At 45.5% G+C, this 17,167-nt stretch overlaps 1 long non-coding RNA gene across 1 annotated transcript; it reads left to right on the top strand.

The window, feature by feature from the left end:
* Positions 1–10,470: 10,470 nt before the first annotated feature.
* Positions 10,471–15,405, top strand: LOC310707592. The gene is made up of 3 exons (XR_014526605.1): positions 10,471–11,314; positions 11,813–12,113; positions 13,837–15,405. It is a non-coding gene; the product is annotated as an uncharacterized lncRNA (long non-coding RNA).
* The last annotated feature ends 1,762 nt before the right edge of the window (positions 15,406–17,167 follow it).

Genomic DNA, 17,167 nt, shown 5'->3' with positions numbered 1-17,167 from the left:
CCCACAAGGAGACCACCCTATGACATTTAAGTTGGCTTGTGGCAGTGCATCAGACATCCTGTGGCATCCGAAAAACCAGAGTCAAAGCATCTATGTTGGCCTTAAAAAGAACATTCAAAATTAACTCCGACCTGAGAACTTTGGCCCCCATGGAGACTTCCCATACTTTTCCTGTGGTTTCATCCAAAGCCAATGCCAAGTTTTAGAAAATGAAGCATGACGTTTTAATTGAACCGCCACAACCTTTGTTAATGCATTCTGGGAGTTCTGTGTAGTTTGATCATCATTTCATCTCTTCCAACTGAAAATGAAACAAGTGGAAACTTGTGAATAATGAAACTTGTGAATAATGTACATATGCCAAAGGGGTGTGCTGCTTCCTGAAAAGCACTGAGCACTCTCCATTGGCCCGTCTGCCGCATATACTCCACTGTCTGCGGCACATAGGATTGTGTAGTTTTTTTCCATTTTGGTTTTTTTTTTTTGTAGAAAGGTTTCCTTCCAGATCACATCTATTCTTTCCCAGGCCTGCCATACCTTTATGGTTTTAAACAAAAGTCCCATGAAGAGCAGTCCATATGTCACGCTAGATGTAAAGGTTTAAGTTTACGACACGCCACTCGTCAAATTCTGACTTTGAACTGACCCTTTTGACTTGCTGCTGTTTGATGTTCAGAAGTGATTCTCTGCCACTTTTCCTGCGCGGGGCAGTTAATTCTGAGTGTTGGATAGAGATCAATAGTCATAGCTTGAAATTGACATCTTTGGAGGAAAAATATGTTGTGTGGCAGTAACACAGACATGATAGTGCTTCAGTTAAGAAAATGGTGTACTCTTTCATTATTGTTTTTCAATGACAGTATCCAGAGTGTTATTTCATTCTCTGAGCGAGAGTCTGACAGTCTCTTGCAATATCTTATCTATCAGAGTGTTTTCATTCCTATCCTTTCATGCTTGGCTTCTCGGGTGGAACTTTATTTACAAGGCCCGGGGAATTAGAAAGGATGGCTTACGCTATCAGCCTTGGTCACTAAGAAATAAGACCCATCACTTCAAAAACTCAACTTTGCTTCTCCAGGAACCAAAAGTTGAAAGCTTTGGGCCAAACTACACATTTGGTGGAGACTCAGAACCCATGTCCTCAAAATATTAGGAGGAGGCCTCTCTCTGAAGCAGAGAAATGGTGTGTGGGTTTACTTTCCCTCCTTCTCCCGCACTTTTTAACCTATACGCACACATATCCTCTAGCTGCTATAACCATGTAGCTGGTTTCTGAATGTGTATACCATACCTTTCTGTCTATTAGACGCCCCTGTGTATAAGACCCTCTATTTTGGGGGACTCAATTTTCAGAAAATGATGCGGCAGCATCAAGGGAAGTTGCGCTCCAGCTAGCCAGCTGGTTGGCCAGAGAGTAACTTCTCCCATGCCTCTGCGCGTGGGAAACGATCCAGGGAGTGCTTCCGGTGTGCAGCGGCACTGGGGGAAGCTGCGCGCTGCCAGCCAGCACCCCCAGATTGCTCCACACTTGCTGTGGCATTGGGAGAAGCTGTGCACCACTAGCCAGCACCCCCACATCACTCCCTGCCCACAGGGCCATCTCTCCCCCATGCCACTATCTGTGTATTGGATGACCCCAGTTTTCTGACATGAGTTTTGTGTCAAAAACACCTTGTCCAATACACGGAAAAATACAGTATGTTGTATTGCATTAAAAAAGTGGATGGGATGGAGGGGGGTGATGCAAGAGGAAGAGTTAAGCACCCTTCACCTGCTGTTTCTCACCTGCAAACCACGCCCTCCCAGATTACTCCGCAGCAGCTTAGCAGAGCTCTGGGTCACCACTGCAGATGGAGTATGGCTCTTCGCTACCTCAGAGCTTAGTATCACACATCATACTCCTGACAACATTGTGCTAGGTACTCCACCCAGCACACACTATATTAGGTGGAAGTGGGACAGCCTTCAGACTAAACTCTATACGTCCAACATTTCCTACTCTTTTTTGCCAGTTTTTGCAGATTGCTCATCCTCTCTGCTTCCTCTGTGGTCTACGCTGCACTCTTTTCCCCTAAGTTCATTCATAGGCAAGAATAAAGGAAGAGATATTTGGTTCCCCGCCCCCTGCTGCTATTACAGGGTTCCCAGTAGAAGGGGACCTTCTAAGTGTGTTCACTTGAACGCAGTTAGGATCTTCACACCGAACTCACAACTCTGAAATAGAGTTGGCGAGTACAGAGATGTTGCGTGTGGGACTTGCGTGCATGTTCTTCCTTACTTAAATGCCACATGCTGCTTTTACCTAAACACACAAATAAGGCTTAAGTCCTGAGTTCAAACATTTATATTCATCGCTCACTGACTGCAGCAGCATCTGACAACAAACACCATGGAAGGATGGACTATTGCTGTGGAATCACCAGACAGAACTTCCACATGATGTCTCCTGCCAATTCATAAAGATGCTTTTCTGTGCAGCCAATTCATGCTTTCATAACAGGTTCGTTGCCACAGGGCCTCTGGTGATCAAGTCACAGGGCAGTCACAGTACTGCCTGAGGTGATGAAGCCAGGAGAAAGCATAGAAGTCCAGGAGGATTGGTACCGTTGAGAAACCAATCTGAGGTTAGTTCCAAGAAAACAATCAGAGAGGGCAGAGCAGGCAGAGAGGAGGGGGGAAGAGGGAAGACAGAAGTAAGGGTCAAGGATGAGAGAGAGAGAGAGAGAGAGAGAGAGCCAAGCTTGTATGTCTGAAATGCACACAGGAAGCTGTGCTGTGCTTCACTGAACAGACCAAGATCTGCTGCCACGACAGGAAGTTTCAAGTTAATGTTTGTTGTTTGTTTGTAAGTTTTTTGTTGTTTTTTTAAAAAAGCATCCTCAAAGCAGTTGACAAAATTAGTGGCAGAAAGGCAGAGTAAGTCAGTGACTGATCCTGTAGAGGAGGGGCAATATAAGCAAATTCACGGGGTATAGGCCGGTAGAAAAACCTCCCTCACAGGGTTGTTGTGAGGATAAAATGAAGTGCAGTCAGAGAACCAAATACACCACCTTGAGCTCCTTAGAGGACAGGTGGGATAGAAATGTAACTAATAAATAAATAAAACCACCTACTTCCTGGAAGAACCTGCTGGGTAGGGTTGGGAATACAATGCTGAACTAGGTGAGACCCTTGGTCTGATCCTGCATCTCTCCTAGTGAAGCAGCAGTCTTTGTGGTTTTTCGAGGGAGAAGCCATGACTTAAGCAGAGCTTGTGCAGTCTGCAATAATAGTATTGCTGCCATTATTTAGACTTCCTACCTGTGCTTCGCTACGAGGTCCCAGGGCAGGTTAAAACCATTTAAGAAGACAATATCAAAATCCGTTAAAGACAAAGTACAGTGCGGAGAATAGGACAGGCCCTAGAATCACTCTCATGTGCCAGAGGCCAGGGCAAAGAGGCACCAGTTCACCATATGATGAAATTTACATAATGAAAGTGCTGGACGCTCGCCTAGAGAGGGATCTCCACAGATATGGGGCTGCCACAGGGGCTCCCAGAGCACCACCCCCCTGACCTTCTGAGGGCAGTGGAGGGTCTGCAGGGAGGGGAGAGAGTCTTCCAGATATTTTGAGAAATCACACAAGATCCATCATGGGAACTGGCCCTGCCTATGACACCGATCTTTTGCCGGCAGTGACTTAGCATCTCTGTCACTGTCCTCCGCCCCTTCCCTTGCTGCAGTCACTCAGTTCTCCAATCTGTTCTCAGAAGCTAAATTAATATTGTGACGGGTAAAGAGATCCATGTAAGGCACTTTTACTACCTTTAAAAATAATAAAAATCCTGGCAGTGGAATCAAACCTTAATCTGTCACAGAAGTAGTCAGCTGGGTGACAAATGCTCATTTCTGGAAGCTGAGCCAATCGGATTGGCTTGCCGCTTATGGGGATGTGCTCAGGGGAGGCGTTGTGTAATGAGTTCCGCTAGAAATTCCTGCTAGTTATATAAAATTGGCTATTAATAGCACATTATTTTAGTTAGGAAAGTGACATACTGTTCGCTGTGACAATGATAATGACATGGCGCTGATGGTTGACTTGCATAACGCTCCTTTGCCGCTTGAAATGGTTTCTTTGAAAGTCTGGTTATGCACTCAGAATCTCAGGTATTGACCTATACAGCCTATTTTCCGAGTGACTTTAAAGATTTAACCCAGACTGTTTTCACACAGAGTGCCATTGCAAGCAAAACTGCGAAAGGGCAAGTCCCACTGAACTCCGTGAAGCTTATTTGCTTCTGAGAGTAAACATGCTTTGGAGTGCAGTAAACAAAAACGTTTCTGAAGACTGCAGGAAGTGAGTTATATACTAAGTCTGACCATTAGGCCATCTGGCTCCCTGCAGTGGGCAGTATGGAAAGTGGTGGCACACACCTGACCTCCCAACAGCTGAGTCGCTGAAGCTTACTAGGAGGGGCAAGGTGTGGACAGGTTGGCACTGTGTAAACACGTCGGCAGAGCCAATGCAGCATCTGCAGCAAGTGAGAAGTTTGTTCTAACAAAAGCTGGAGGTTGCCTGAGGCCTTACGCCCCCCCCAGTCCAAATGACTGCTCCTAGATTCCATCCCCTCTGCCTAAGGCATGTGGCCTCTTAAAAGGACAGCATTTTATTATTATTATTCCAAATTGGACGGATGAAATGAAGAGAGCTTAGAAGGAAACCCTCCTGGGGGCAGGGTATATCAAAGTAGGTGTGGTCAAAGTGTAGAAGAGGGTGTCACCAGTTTGTTTTTTTTATAAGAGACAAACTTTGGGAGGTGTGGCGGCTGGGGAGACCCTCACAAAAACATTCAGCACCACAGCGTCACCTCAGAGGACCATCAGGAGTGGCCAATAATTTCTTTTAGCGTTTTTTTTTTTTAATGGGGAGATGGGGGAGGGCTTGTGGGGGCATAAAATGCCTTTTGGCAGTACATTCTGGGATTTAGGGGTTGTTAGTCAAAACTCTTTTTTTTAAGTTACTAAGAATTTAAAAATTAAATTAATAAAATAAAATATTTTTTTAAAACTTTGGGGATGCAATAAGCCACTTTCATTATTGTGGCATCTCAATGTGGGAGTCAGGGAAGCACTTGGGTTTTTTTAATGAAAATTTGGGGCGCCTGGTGGGGCTAAACAAACATTTTGAGGGCCAGATACAGCCCAGTGGCCTGGGGTAGCCCACTCTAACTTACACCCAGGGCTGATCCATGACTGCCTCAAGTGAAGGACCCTTTCCATATAAAAGAACCAGCCAGCCTGTCACTTGGATATGACATCAATGCGGGCAGCAGGATAGTGCCATCCAGTGCAGCTGACGGCAGCAGGCAGACAGGCCATGTGGCACACACCTCTCTGTTCTCCAGCACAAGGGTACGGCCAGGGGACTCTGGATGAGCAGCTGGAGGGGCTGCTGCTGCTGCTGCTGCTGCTGCTGCTGCTGCTGCTGCTGCCCCTCACATTTGCCAGCCGAGACAGGTCACCTCATTCTGCCTAATGTAGGACAGGCCTTGCCTGCACCCACAAGAAGGCATTACCGTGTGGTTTGGTGTGGCATGTAGAGATCAGCTCGGAGACATACTTCCCTAACTACCACCTGTGTCTCCTTAAGGAGTCTAGTAGCAACTCCACTCAGAGAACCTCACAGACCCTGGAGAATATTCTTATTTCAAAGGTGTATCATACCTAAACCTCGAGAGGACAAAATATCTACATCTGTCACTCCCATAACTAACTTGGATCAGAGTATTGATCAGCCCCAGTATATATTGTTTTCCAGGGAGAGGATGAGGTAGACAGGCTAATCCATTACTCGCAGCCATTTCTCAGTGGAAAGCAATAGTGCTAATGATACAGATTTCCAATAGCTGATTTATATGATCTGGAAGCAAATAAAAGCTGGTGGCATTGTCACTGCATCATTTAAAGGCAATGTGATTTGGGACAACAGGCCCCAATTCAGATCATCTCAAGCATAGTTAACTTATTTTTCAAGAAAAATCTACCCAAAAAAAGTGTCAGCAACACTTGCCATCTATACATACCTGGGGATCAATCCAAAACCTGAAATTTGTTGTGCGATTGCCAGTCAATAAGAGAAGGTAGGGGGTCAGTTTCTACAGTCTACAATCTAGAATACAAACGTTGCAGTTTGAATATACAGATGAATTCGACCCCTTCCATGTATATCATTGCCAGTTTGTAACTGTTGAAATCTTGTTTGTGGGCCCATTTGTGAATCTGTCTTCTTTTAATTTAAACGCTGAGGCCAAAAGAAAGAAGCTGAGGGTTGGGGAGAGAAGACAAGAGAGAGGGCGAGAACACAGAATATTGGGGTGGAGGGGAAAGAATGTTGATACATAAATCTTCTCACAAGACATCCATCTAAAAGCCCAACATTTTACACTTAAGAGCTTGCTAGATCAAGCCAATGGCCCATCTAGTCTCGTATCCTGTTCGCACAATGCAAGCAGCACCCAAGGGCAAGAGCGCTCTCCCTTCCTCCGGCTTCCAGCAACTGATATTCAGAAGCGTCAGTGTCATAGCATGGGTTGCCAGCACCCGGGGACCACGCGGAGTGGAAGAGAGAGGGAAACGGATGGAGTACACATGCACATTCAACTGCCTAATGGCATCCACATCACCCAGGAGATCACAGCCACAAAGATAAGAAAAGAAGAGTCGTTCCATTGTCTGGAGAAGTCACTTCCTGGTTCGCACGGAGAAGCCGTTTTCAATGGAGCCCAGCAATGGAAGTGCCCAGCTGTACTGAGGCCGCAACAGGTTCTGAAATGTGTGCTCAGCTTATATGGTTCAAACAGAAGAGGGATACAGACAAAGGAACAGGAAACAACCTTTCCTCCCTCCCTCTCCAAAGATGTGGGGGCGTGCCAAGCCTTCTCTAGAAATTTACAGCTCTGTGGTCCTTAACCCCTTTCTTTCTGGCAATTATGCACCGTTATGTCTGGCTCCTTAATCTCCCACACTTCACACCTTGAGTTTTTGCCTTGCTGAGATGTTTCCTTCAACTCTGATATTGCCTCTTGCTTGTCTTGGGTGGAGGACAGAGAGGGGTGCGCGAGTGGGTGTGGAAAGTAGCCTATTACAGAGAGGGGGGAATTACATCTCTTGCTCCGCCCACTTCTGATGCCGGTCCCCTCCACCACTGGCATGTGGCCCTTGGGAAATTGCCTAGAAGGGAAAGGGGCCTTGAGCTGAGAAAGGTTCCCTGGTCCTGCTTTGAGTGATGTTTTCCCTGTGTTTTCCAGCCCAACATGGTATAGACCAGCTTTTAGTGGCTGCCAAAGATCCCTTGACTGAAGGATCCATTAATTAAGAAACCCCTAATTTGTTGTTTAAATGATAAACCGTAATAGCTTCAGTGCAGCTGTTATAAACCACCAAGAAAATTATACCCAGCTGAAAGAGCCCATAATTAGGTATTTATATAGCAGATTGAAAGGACTTTGAGAGATAACAGATTTTCTAAGGTCTGCACTTTTTAAAAGGCAACATGACAGAGCCATGAAATCACAGGGTCATGGAAGCAAAGGTAGCTGCAGTGAGTGACATTTTTGAAGAGAAGGATTGTCACCATTTTGCCCCATTGCGTGACCAGGCGCCACAGCCCCCCACCGACTCAACTTTATGGAAAGAACCAGATAAGACAATAATTACTTTGGGTCACATCAGATGTAAGAGGTTTGGCATAAGTGTTGGGTACAACCATTGACTACTGGAAGTATACTTTTTTGGGTCAATCCAGCAGCGAAGAAGTCCTATGACTTATATCAAATAGTAGTGCCCCCACAGGATCACCACCTTGAGGAATGCTATGGCCCTAGCCCCTGCCTGGGCGTCCAGACAGAAGCAACTCCTCCCGGATCCCCTTAATGGGATACCCCTTACCTTTGAAGGGGCAGGTAGAGGCTACAACCTCCCCTCCAACCAGGACCAAGGTTCACCCAATGCTGAATGTAGAAATGACATTTTTGAAGAGAAGGCTTGTCGCCATTTTGCCCCATTGGCATTCATCATGTCAATAGGCCCCAAAAGGGACCCAAGTATTTACTTCTTTAGAGATTGACTTGAGCAACTGTAATCCTGGGCAGCTGGTAACACTGAACCTGGTCTACCAAGAGAGATGGGTGTGTGCATAAGCAGCCTTCTGAAAGAATATCTGCATGGGCTTCTGAGTGCACATCTCCATTGCAATGCACATCCAATCCCCATTGAACTGACTGCATGAAGTTTTCATTGGAATAGGAATGCACGCCTATCTTTGGGGCCAGTGTTTGTTACACAGAACTAGTTTCTAATACAGTAGCTACAACTGGAAAGCAAGTCAGAAATGCATGTCTGTGGGGAAGCTGTGAGGTGGAGAGGTCAAATGGATATTTGGGGTGCAGTTCCATCAGTAGGCTGTTGCCAACCAGATCAGACTCTCCTTCTTCCCATCCAGTTCCAGGAGGCAGTGGAGGTCTTGAGCCAGGTGAGAAGTGGACTGGATGTGGGTTAACAAAACAAGACTTCCAGACAGAGGTGCTTTTGCTCATTGGAAAGATGAGCACCTGAGATGATGTCTACAGCTTGTTTGGAATGGGGCACCATTCGCCTTGAAGGATCAGAGTCACAGCTTGGGAGCATTTCAGGAGGATCCAGCTTTGCTCCTGAATGGGTCAGCGTATGGCTTCTCCTGATGTGCTTGTTGTGCCCTTTCCTGAGAAAGGTAGTTGTCGCCACAGTCATGTACGCGTGAATCACATTCCAACTAGACTGCTGCAGTGTGCTCAGAGTGGGGCTGCCTTTGAAAAGCGCTCAGAAGAAGAAGAAGAGTTTGGATTTGATATCCCGCTTTAGCACTACCCGAAGGAGTCTCAAAGCAGCTAACATTCTCCTTTCCCTTCCTCCCCCACAACAAACACTCTGTGAGGTGAGTGGGGCTGAGAGACTTCAGAGAAGTGTGACTAGCCCAAGGTCACCCAGCAGCTGCATGTGGAGGAGAGGGGAAGTGAACCCGGTTCACCAGATTACGAGTCTACCACTCTTAACCACTACACCACACTGGCTCTCAGCAGAAACAGCAACTAGTGCAGAATGCTATGGCCAGAGGTTGATGGGAGCCTGCTTTCCAGAGCATGTTACTCTGAGTGGGATTCACTTATTGAGTCCTGTCAGCAGAACCTTCCCTTCCAATGTCTCTAAAACATCCCTTTTCCTACAGAGGCCTACCTTGATATCATGTGGGATTGTGTGGCCAGCGCATGCCTACCTCATGCAACTCCCCAGTAATGTCTAGGAAATAAATGGGTGCTGTGAGGTCATTGCGTTCAGGTCTCTCCCCACCCACAGCCCCCTGCAAGCAACCACTAATGTGTTGGGAAGCAGGGCAGGGAAATGCTCAACATGACGGTGTCACATTATACGTTTCTTTTGCCAAACATTGAAATACTGCTGTCCTTTGAGGGGAGCACAAATTCTCCAAGCTGGATGAATCATCCATTTGGCTATCAGTTCTGCATGCCTGATTCAGACAACTTGTGGCTCGAGAGAAACCTAAGTGGGCAGAACATAACAAACAAACAAGAGAAAATGCACATATTGCCCCTAAACCCAGGTTGATCCTCTTAGCATTCAAAGTCTTCTGTTGATTTCACATTTTCAATCACATGATCTCCCTCTGCGTGTTTTAAGCATTTCACTGAGTGTGAGGGAAATCAGATGCATTAAGTGTAACTTGGCTCAGATTTTTTATTCAAGCTTTTCTTTCCCTTCTCTCCCTTCCAGCTCCTGCTTGGAGAGGTTTTAATTCGTATGCAGATTTCTGCCTTGCGCAAAGGAGTTGCTTCTCCTCACTGAAGGTATTCGGACATCAAGGGTGGGGCAGTGAGTGGGAAGGAGCAAAACTCCCCCCCTCCCAGGAGGGGGCTTTCAACCTTTGTGGAAAATAATGATGTATGAGACAGGGATTCTTTTGGAACCCGAAGAGTACATGACAGATAGAATAATATGGGGGCCAAACACTGTCATCCCAATTGAGACGGATGGTCTCATCTCATCTCACGGTGATTGTGAGCGGCCCAAGCTGAGATGAGCTTTCTTACGAAGGACATCATTTGGTGGCAGGTAATGTCTGCCAAACACGTGGTCCCTCAGTGGTAGCTTTCCATCCAAAGGGCGAGATCTTGACAGGAGCCAAGGCAGCCTTTGTGCAGGCCTTCATAGTGGGGTCCCAAAATGCTTTTTGGGCATTATGATGCATGCTTGCCAGGAATGGCAAACCTTATACTAGGGTTGAGGGAACCCTCAGTGGCACAGCACACCATCAGCTTTATAAACCAACTTCAGTTTTCCCAGGCCTTCATTCGTTCAAGTCCTGCCCCACTTCCTTTTCTCTGTTTTTTAGTATTATGAGAAAAGGCTGTTCATTTGTATGTGGGAAGATGAAACGTTGGAATCAAGGAGAGGTGATCACAATGGGAATGAGCTGGGCCTTCTTCGTTCCAGTTTTAATGTCCGCGAACCTCAGACTCTGGTTCCCTTTGCTCCTTCCCCTCCCTGCCTTGCTGAGCAGGGACATGAAGATGGAGTCCTTTAAGTAGGACTATTTGCAGGAAGAGCCTATGACCGTGAGAGCTTCCAGGGCCAGGGATAAGAAAACTCTGCTTCTGAGAACAGGAAAAACAAACCAGCTGCATTAACTCCTTCTTTGGGGTCGTATATTTTAATCATAACAACCAAAGGTCTAAACTTCCTTTCTGAAAATGAGGAAATGACACAAGGCTTTGAATTGTAGAGTTTCGACTGCAACGCACTGAATGAGCAGTGTTGAAACGGCCCCACAGTACTTTCATTGTGCCATATCTCTGTATCCAAAGCTTTGGGAACTGTTTGTTATAAAGAAAGGGCAACATCAATCATTCACTGTTGAACAGGCGGCCAGATGGGCAAGAGGGGGAACTAGCACAAATTTATGGTGCAATCCTATGCACATCTAACTCTGAAGCCTTGCTCCCTGGTAAAGTGCCTTCAGCAACCTGCAGCCTTAGCCCATTCTTAAGACGAGATATTAAAATGCTAACTTCCCAACTCTGCAATTCTAAATCTGTGTCTCTCTTCTTCATAGGCTGGTCCACACATGCAGTTTATCACTTGGGAATGAAACACCCAGTGTTATTTTTCAGGTTGGATGAGGGATGATCGATCACGGACCACAAAATGTTCTTAGCATCTCAGGTGCAGAGGGCACTGGTTCACGCATTCAGCTGTGCCATCTTCGAGTCAGGAAAAATCAGGTCCTATATGATTTTTTTCAAATTGTCTTTATTTATTTATTTTTCAAAAATTGTCCACACTTCTACGAAGCTGACAATTAACAGAAATAGGCTGGTCTGTCTCCACATGACATTATTTTTGCTGTGATGTGCATTCAATTGTGCATCTACATTCTGCCGCAATTATTTCCCACTTCCAAGTAAATACCTTTTTTTAAAAAATGACTATAATTGGATCAAAGCGGTTAGTTTGTTTTGTATTATCTGTCTCTGTCTCCCTCTGAGAATTGCTCTTTTAAATACTTCTGCGAAATATTTCCTCCTTCTTGGAAAATCAAAAATTTTCCCTTCTCCACATGGGTCATACTGAAAAACATTAGGAAAAATGGTCATGGGCAGCAATGATAGTACCTTACAGATAGTGAGCATAATTAAAATTAGATGAAAGCTATTAACATCAACGTCCTGCCCTGGTTTATATGTTTTTTGTGTTTTCTTACCTTTTTTTTAAACAAATAGTATTGTCTCTATCAGTTTCAGATCAAATATATCTTTGCAAAGCTTTCCGTTTCTGGATGTGAAACTAGACAGATCTGGGACTGAACTTCTGAAGATTCTGTGAATCAAGAACCTAGAAACAAGGCAGCAATCTGAAGTCCTTGGGGTTTTTAAAACCACACCCCACCCCAGAAACCCCAACCTTCCTTAGGACATTCGAAAACATCATAAGAGTTCTGCTGGAAGAAACCAATGGGCCATCCAGTCCGTTTCAGACATCCATTGCACATGTATAGATGACAGCTCAGGGCAGGGATTGCAGGTAAAGGGAAACAAATCAGGTAATGGGCACTGGGTGAAAACACCCCTACCCTTTCTCTGGTGTGTGCAGTAAATGTAAAACTGTGGCTTGAACTGCAGCAGGGGGAAGTGACCTTTTAAACCACTGGCATGTATATCTCCTCGGTCCACAACAAACTGCCTTGTGGAAGTGGCCATGCCATCTGCCGCAAATGGAAGACACACTTCCTTCTGCACAGGATCAGGCTGACCATCTTATAAAACTTTGCTGGGATCATAAGAACGTTAGTCATGGTGTGTAGAAAGCCATGTGCATATTCAAATGTTGGTGTTTCAGTTCATAGTGCGATTGATTATATAAGCATGACATGGGAGGCTGTGGTTCATGGGCATTTAGCCAGATGGAGCCCTACATTGGACAATTTTTTTTTTAGAGTGACAAATATAAACTCCATAGGGAATATATACACTGGGGGAGAGGGGGACATTGGTGGCATACTAAAACATTATGGGATGAGGATGGCGCTGTGGTCTGAACCACTGATCCTCTTGGGCTTGCCGATCAGAAGGCCGGCGGTTTGAATCCCTGTAACAGAGTGAGCTCCCATTGCTTTATCCCAGCTTCTGCCAACCTAGCACTCCGAAAGCACGCCAATGCAAGTAGATAAATAGGCACTGCTGTGGTGGGAAGGTAAATGGTGTTTCCATGCACTCTGGTTTCTGTCACGGTGTTCCGTTGTGCCAGAAGCGGTCATGCTGGCCTCATGACCCGGAAAGCTGTCTGTGGACAAACGCTGGCTCCCTCAGACTGAAAGCAGGATGGGCGCCGCAACCCCATAGTCGCCTTTGGCTGGACTTAACTGTCCAGGGGACCTTTACTTTTACCTTTTTTACAGCCCAGGTACAAAAAATAATTCTGGTAATTCTGGGGCGTCTCGTCTCCCCGCTTTGCAAAAGGTTGCCAATTTTAAAAGTGAATTAATTCAGTGCCAAGCATTTACATACAGAGCAAAGCTGCTCTACAAACCTGGTTATACCTGGAGAGTCATCAGAAAGTATAACCTTGCCCACACTTCTCCCTGCTCTGAGTAAAATGGGAAGCGGTTGGCCTTTCTGAGTTTAAATACTACACATATGGTTGTCAAACAAACAAAAGACACACCTTAGATCAGGTGTGGGAAGCTTTGGCCCTTCAGATGTTACTGAACTATAAGTCCCATTACCCCTGTCCATCGGCCATGTGTGCTTGCGGGGGGTTGGGAGTTGTAGTTCAGCAACATCGCAAGGGCCAAGCTTTTCCACGCCTTAGATGAATACTTGAATGTTTTAATGTTATTTACAGTCAAAACAAAGGTCAATAATAGCAAAACAATTCCCTTGCATTAATCTTCCTTGGCCATTCTTCATTCTGTCCCGTCCCCCCCCCCTTAACTATGGACAGGATAGACATTCTGCCAGGGCCAGGGCTTTTTTTCTAAATGAAGCTAATCAGATATATTTTAACTCTTTATTCAATGAAAAAGTCACACTTTATTATGCTAGAAGCAATCATGCATTAAATGGCCAACAGAGCAATTCCAGACATGTCTCCTCAGCAGTAAATCCCATTGGATTAAATGGAGTTTATTCCCAGGTTAAAGGGTTGCTATCTTGTAAGTGTGCATAGGATTGAAGCCGAAACAGCCACTCTCACATCTGCCTAGTATTTTCTGAGCCCTGTCTAAGCACACTATTTGTTTTTCCAGACCACACTTTGCATTTTCCCAGACCACAAACCACATGGATTGTAGGCCTGCCTTGCCGTGTCAGGCAAGAGCCACGCCAGGAAAACGTCCACCCCACCCCTGCAATCTGTGTGACTCTAAAAGGTTTGGGAAGTCAACCTCCCAGTTTTTAAGTCTCCGGACAAGCTGACATCTCCTCAAAGCAAGGACATTCAAGGACTCCTTGAAGCCAGTCTATCAGTGGCTGGGACTGATGCCACGGCCACTCGGGTAAACCAAACAGTTTGCCTTTTGTAACAGGGGTTTTCTCCGACGAGGCAGCATTGGGGAAGAAAGCACAAATATTTGGTTTCACAATTCAAGCATTGTTTCAGATCACAGAAGTTCGCTGTACATTGTGAGCCAATGGCACGCAAACTATGAGAAATCTAGGCATCTATTTTTAAATATGCAGAAGGTCCCCGGGTCATTTTCTCCTGCTTCTGTTGCTAGCTTTCTACAAAAGGCCTAAGCAAACAAGGGGGTTAGCTTTAGGACAAGCTGTGTATTAAATAGGACTGTTTGACCACTGATTCTTGCACCTTCATTCTCTGAACACATCTGGCTATGTTTCTCAAGCCCTCTGGCTTGTAGTTTAACTTGGATCGCTTTCATCTGTCCGCTACTTATATTTTAAGGGAGCAGCACCCTCTTCTGGCAAACTGAAAGAATAACTGCCAGGCAGTCCTGATCTGAATTTGTGCATTACGCACAATGTTCTTGGCATCAAATTCCACCCTATAATTCAGTGCACGTCTAGGCAGAAAGTTCCTATGTCCATACCAAATCAGGAGCTTCGGGAGGAAGTTTCCATCACCGAGTAAGGATGAATAAAACATTGCTTTAATTAACAAATTAATTAAAAGGATCTTTTCCAAGGATCTCAAGGTGGTTTATGTAGAAGAAATAACAAATAGACAAGACGCAAAAGGAAAAGGGGAGGGGGAGGGAAGAGGAAAACAAGCAAACTCAGCCACCAGTTCTCCAAGTTCTAATATGAAGCTTGAATGAACGTTTCAGGGACAGGAGGAACAAAATGGAGCTGGTCTCCTGGCACTGGTGGAGTGATCCTACAGTCCACTTCTCCCTCTGCTGTAGCCGGATGGAATGGCTGCTGTGAGATGTCAGTGGATAGACAGAGAAGACAACTCAACAAACTGTTCTCTCAGCAAAATATGGTCCCTGTTCTTTTCTCTCCCTTTGCTACTGCCAGGTACAGACCACATTCCACCATGCAGAGCAGCAACCTTTGCCTCCAAGCGCCACACCCTTCATGTTAAGCCCCTCTTAGTGAAAGGTAGGAAAATAGCTCAACAGCTTTCAGGTTTTCTTTATGAAAAGCTGGACAATTTTGGGGGGTGTCCCAGTTTTTACTTTTTGAAATGTGGCAACCGTATGAAATGGGCCTTCTCAAATTTGCATGAGTAACGCCGAGTGAACATCCCATGGGAAGTGTTCCTCCTCTTCCCTCCTTTGAAGTGCCTGAGCATCTGCTTAATGGAGTCCTCCGCTGTGTACAGATTAGTCCCAGGTGCCCCTCGGGAAGCATCACCACGAGGAAGCATCACTTGAGCCCCTCAGGAAGCATCACTTACTTGAGCCATGAGGACATCTTAGCACTGCAGCAGAGGCTCTCATCACCTGGCAGAAGTTTCAAACTCAGCAAGTGTTGAGGAACTGGGGAGGGGGAGAATGAGGGGAGTGGCACCCAGAAAAGATAGAAATAAGTAAACTGGAATCCCTCATACCAGTCGTTGGCAAGATCTTCTGACACACACACACAGGTGGAACCATCTCACTGGAGAGTGCCTGAGCAAGTGCATTTTTCTCTTTTGGATGAACCACCACCAGAAAGGCTTTAAATCAGGAGTCAGCAACCTTTTTCAGCTGTGGGCTAGTCCACCGTCCCTCAGACCATGTGGTGGGCCGGACTATATTTTGAAGGGAAAAAATGAATGAACCCTTATGCCCCACAAATAACCCAGAGATGCATTTTAAATAAAAGGACACATTCTACTCATGTAAAAACACGCTGATTCCCAGACCGTCTGTGGGACGGACTGAGAAGGCGAATGGGCCGCATCCGGCCCCTGGGCCTTAGTTTGCCTACCCCTGCTTTACATGATATTCTTTGGACTGCAGGTCCTACCATCACCATTGGCCCATGCTGTCTAGGGCTGATGGGAGCTAGTCCAACAACTCCTGACATATATTAAATTAGATTTATTATATATATATATAAAACCACCCAGCCTGGGTAGATCAAGGTTAAGGCCTCTGTACAATCCTATATACACATACTCAGAAGGAATTCCACTGAATTCTGTGGGAATTATCCCCAGCAAGCTGTGTGCAGGACTGCAGTCTAAATTCCCACAAGGTGATATATTTTACTGATTGGTGTGCTTTGACTGGGAATTCCCACAAGAAAGTGATGGATGAAATGGGACATGCACACATGCACACACACTTACATTGCTTTTTTATTTTAGCACAGGGGGCTAACCATCCCAATGAGCCCACCTTGGCTTCCTTGCATGTTTCATGTTTGGCTAATCGTCTGCCATGCGCCTACCATTACCTCCTGTGACTTCCGGTCCTTGGGAGGATTCTTGCAGATTGTGCCGATCTGCCTCCATTGGACGTCTACAGGAACGCCGTGTCCTTAGCTGGAACTCCAGAAAAATAATATACAGTTGAGACACTATCTTCTAGAAGCAATCTTTCTTTAGGTTGTTGTTAAATGTCTAGATTCTTATCAATTTATTATTATTATTATTATTATTATTATTATTATTATTATTATTATTATTTAAGTTTAATAAGCTTCCCAGAGCTGTTTGAGAAGTTCTGGACAATAAATGTAAGCAAGATGAAAATAATGCCCCAGATTTGTTACATTTTCAAGTGGAATTGAGTTTTCCTTAGATAAAGAAACACTGTCACCAGCATTTTGGGTGGGGTTTTAAAACTGAATGGAGAGGTTTGCCTTCACCAGACCTTGGTATACCTGAAGGAGCATCTCCACCACCATCGTTCAGCCTGGACACTGAGGTCCAGCTCTGAGGACCTTCTGGCGGTTCCCTCCCTGCAAGACGTGAGGTTACAGGGAACCAGGCAGACGGCCTTCTCGGTAGTGGCGCCTGCCCTGTGGAATGCCCTCCCATCAGATGTCAAGGAAATAAACAACTATCCATCTTTTAGAAGACATCTGAAGGCAGCCCTGTTTAAGGAATTTTTTAATGTTTGATTTTTTTATTGTGTTTTTAATGTTCTGTTGGGAGCCGCCTAGAGTGGCTGGGGAAACCCGTGT

Source organism: Podarcis liolepis, assembly GCF_965112155.1.
Source record: "Podarcis liolepis genome assembly, chromosome: 5".
NCBI classification, from domain to species: domain Eukaryota; kingdom Metazoa; phylum Chordata; class Lepidosauria; order Squamata; family Lacertidae; genus Podarcis; species Podarcis liolepis.
This window is presented reverse-complemented; position numbering and strand designations above follow the sequence as displayed.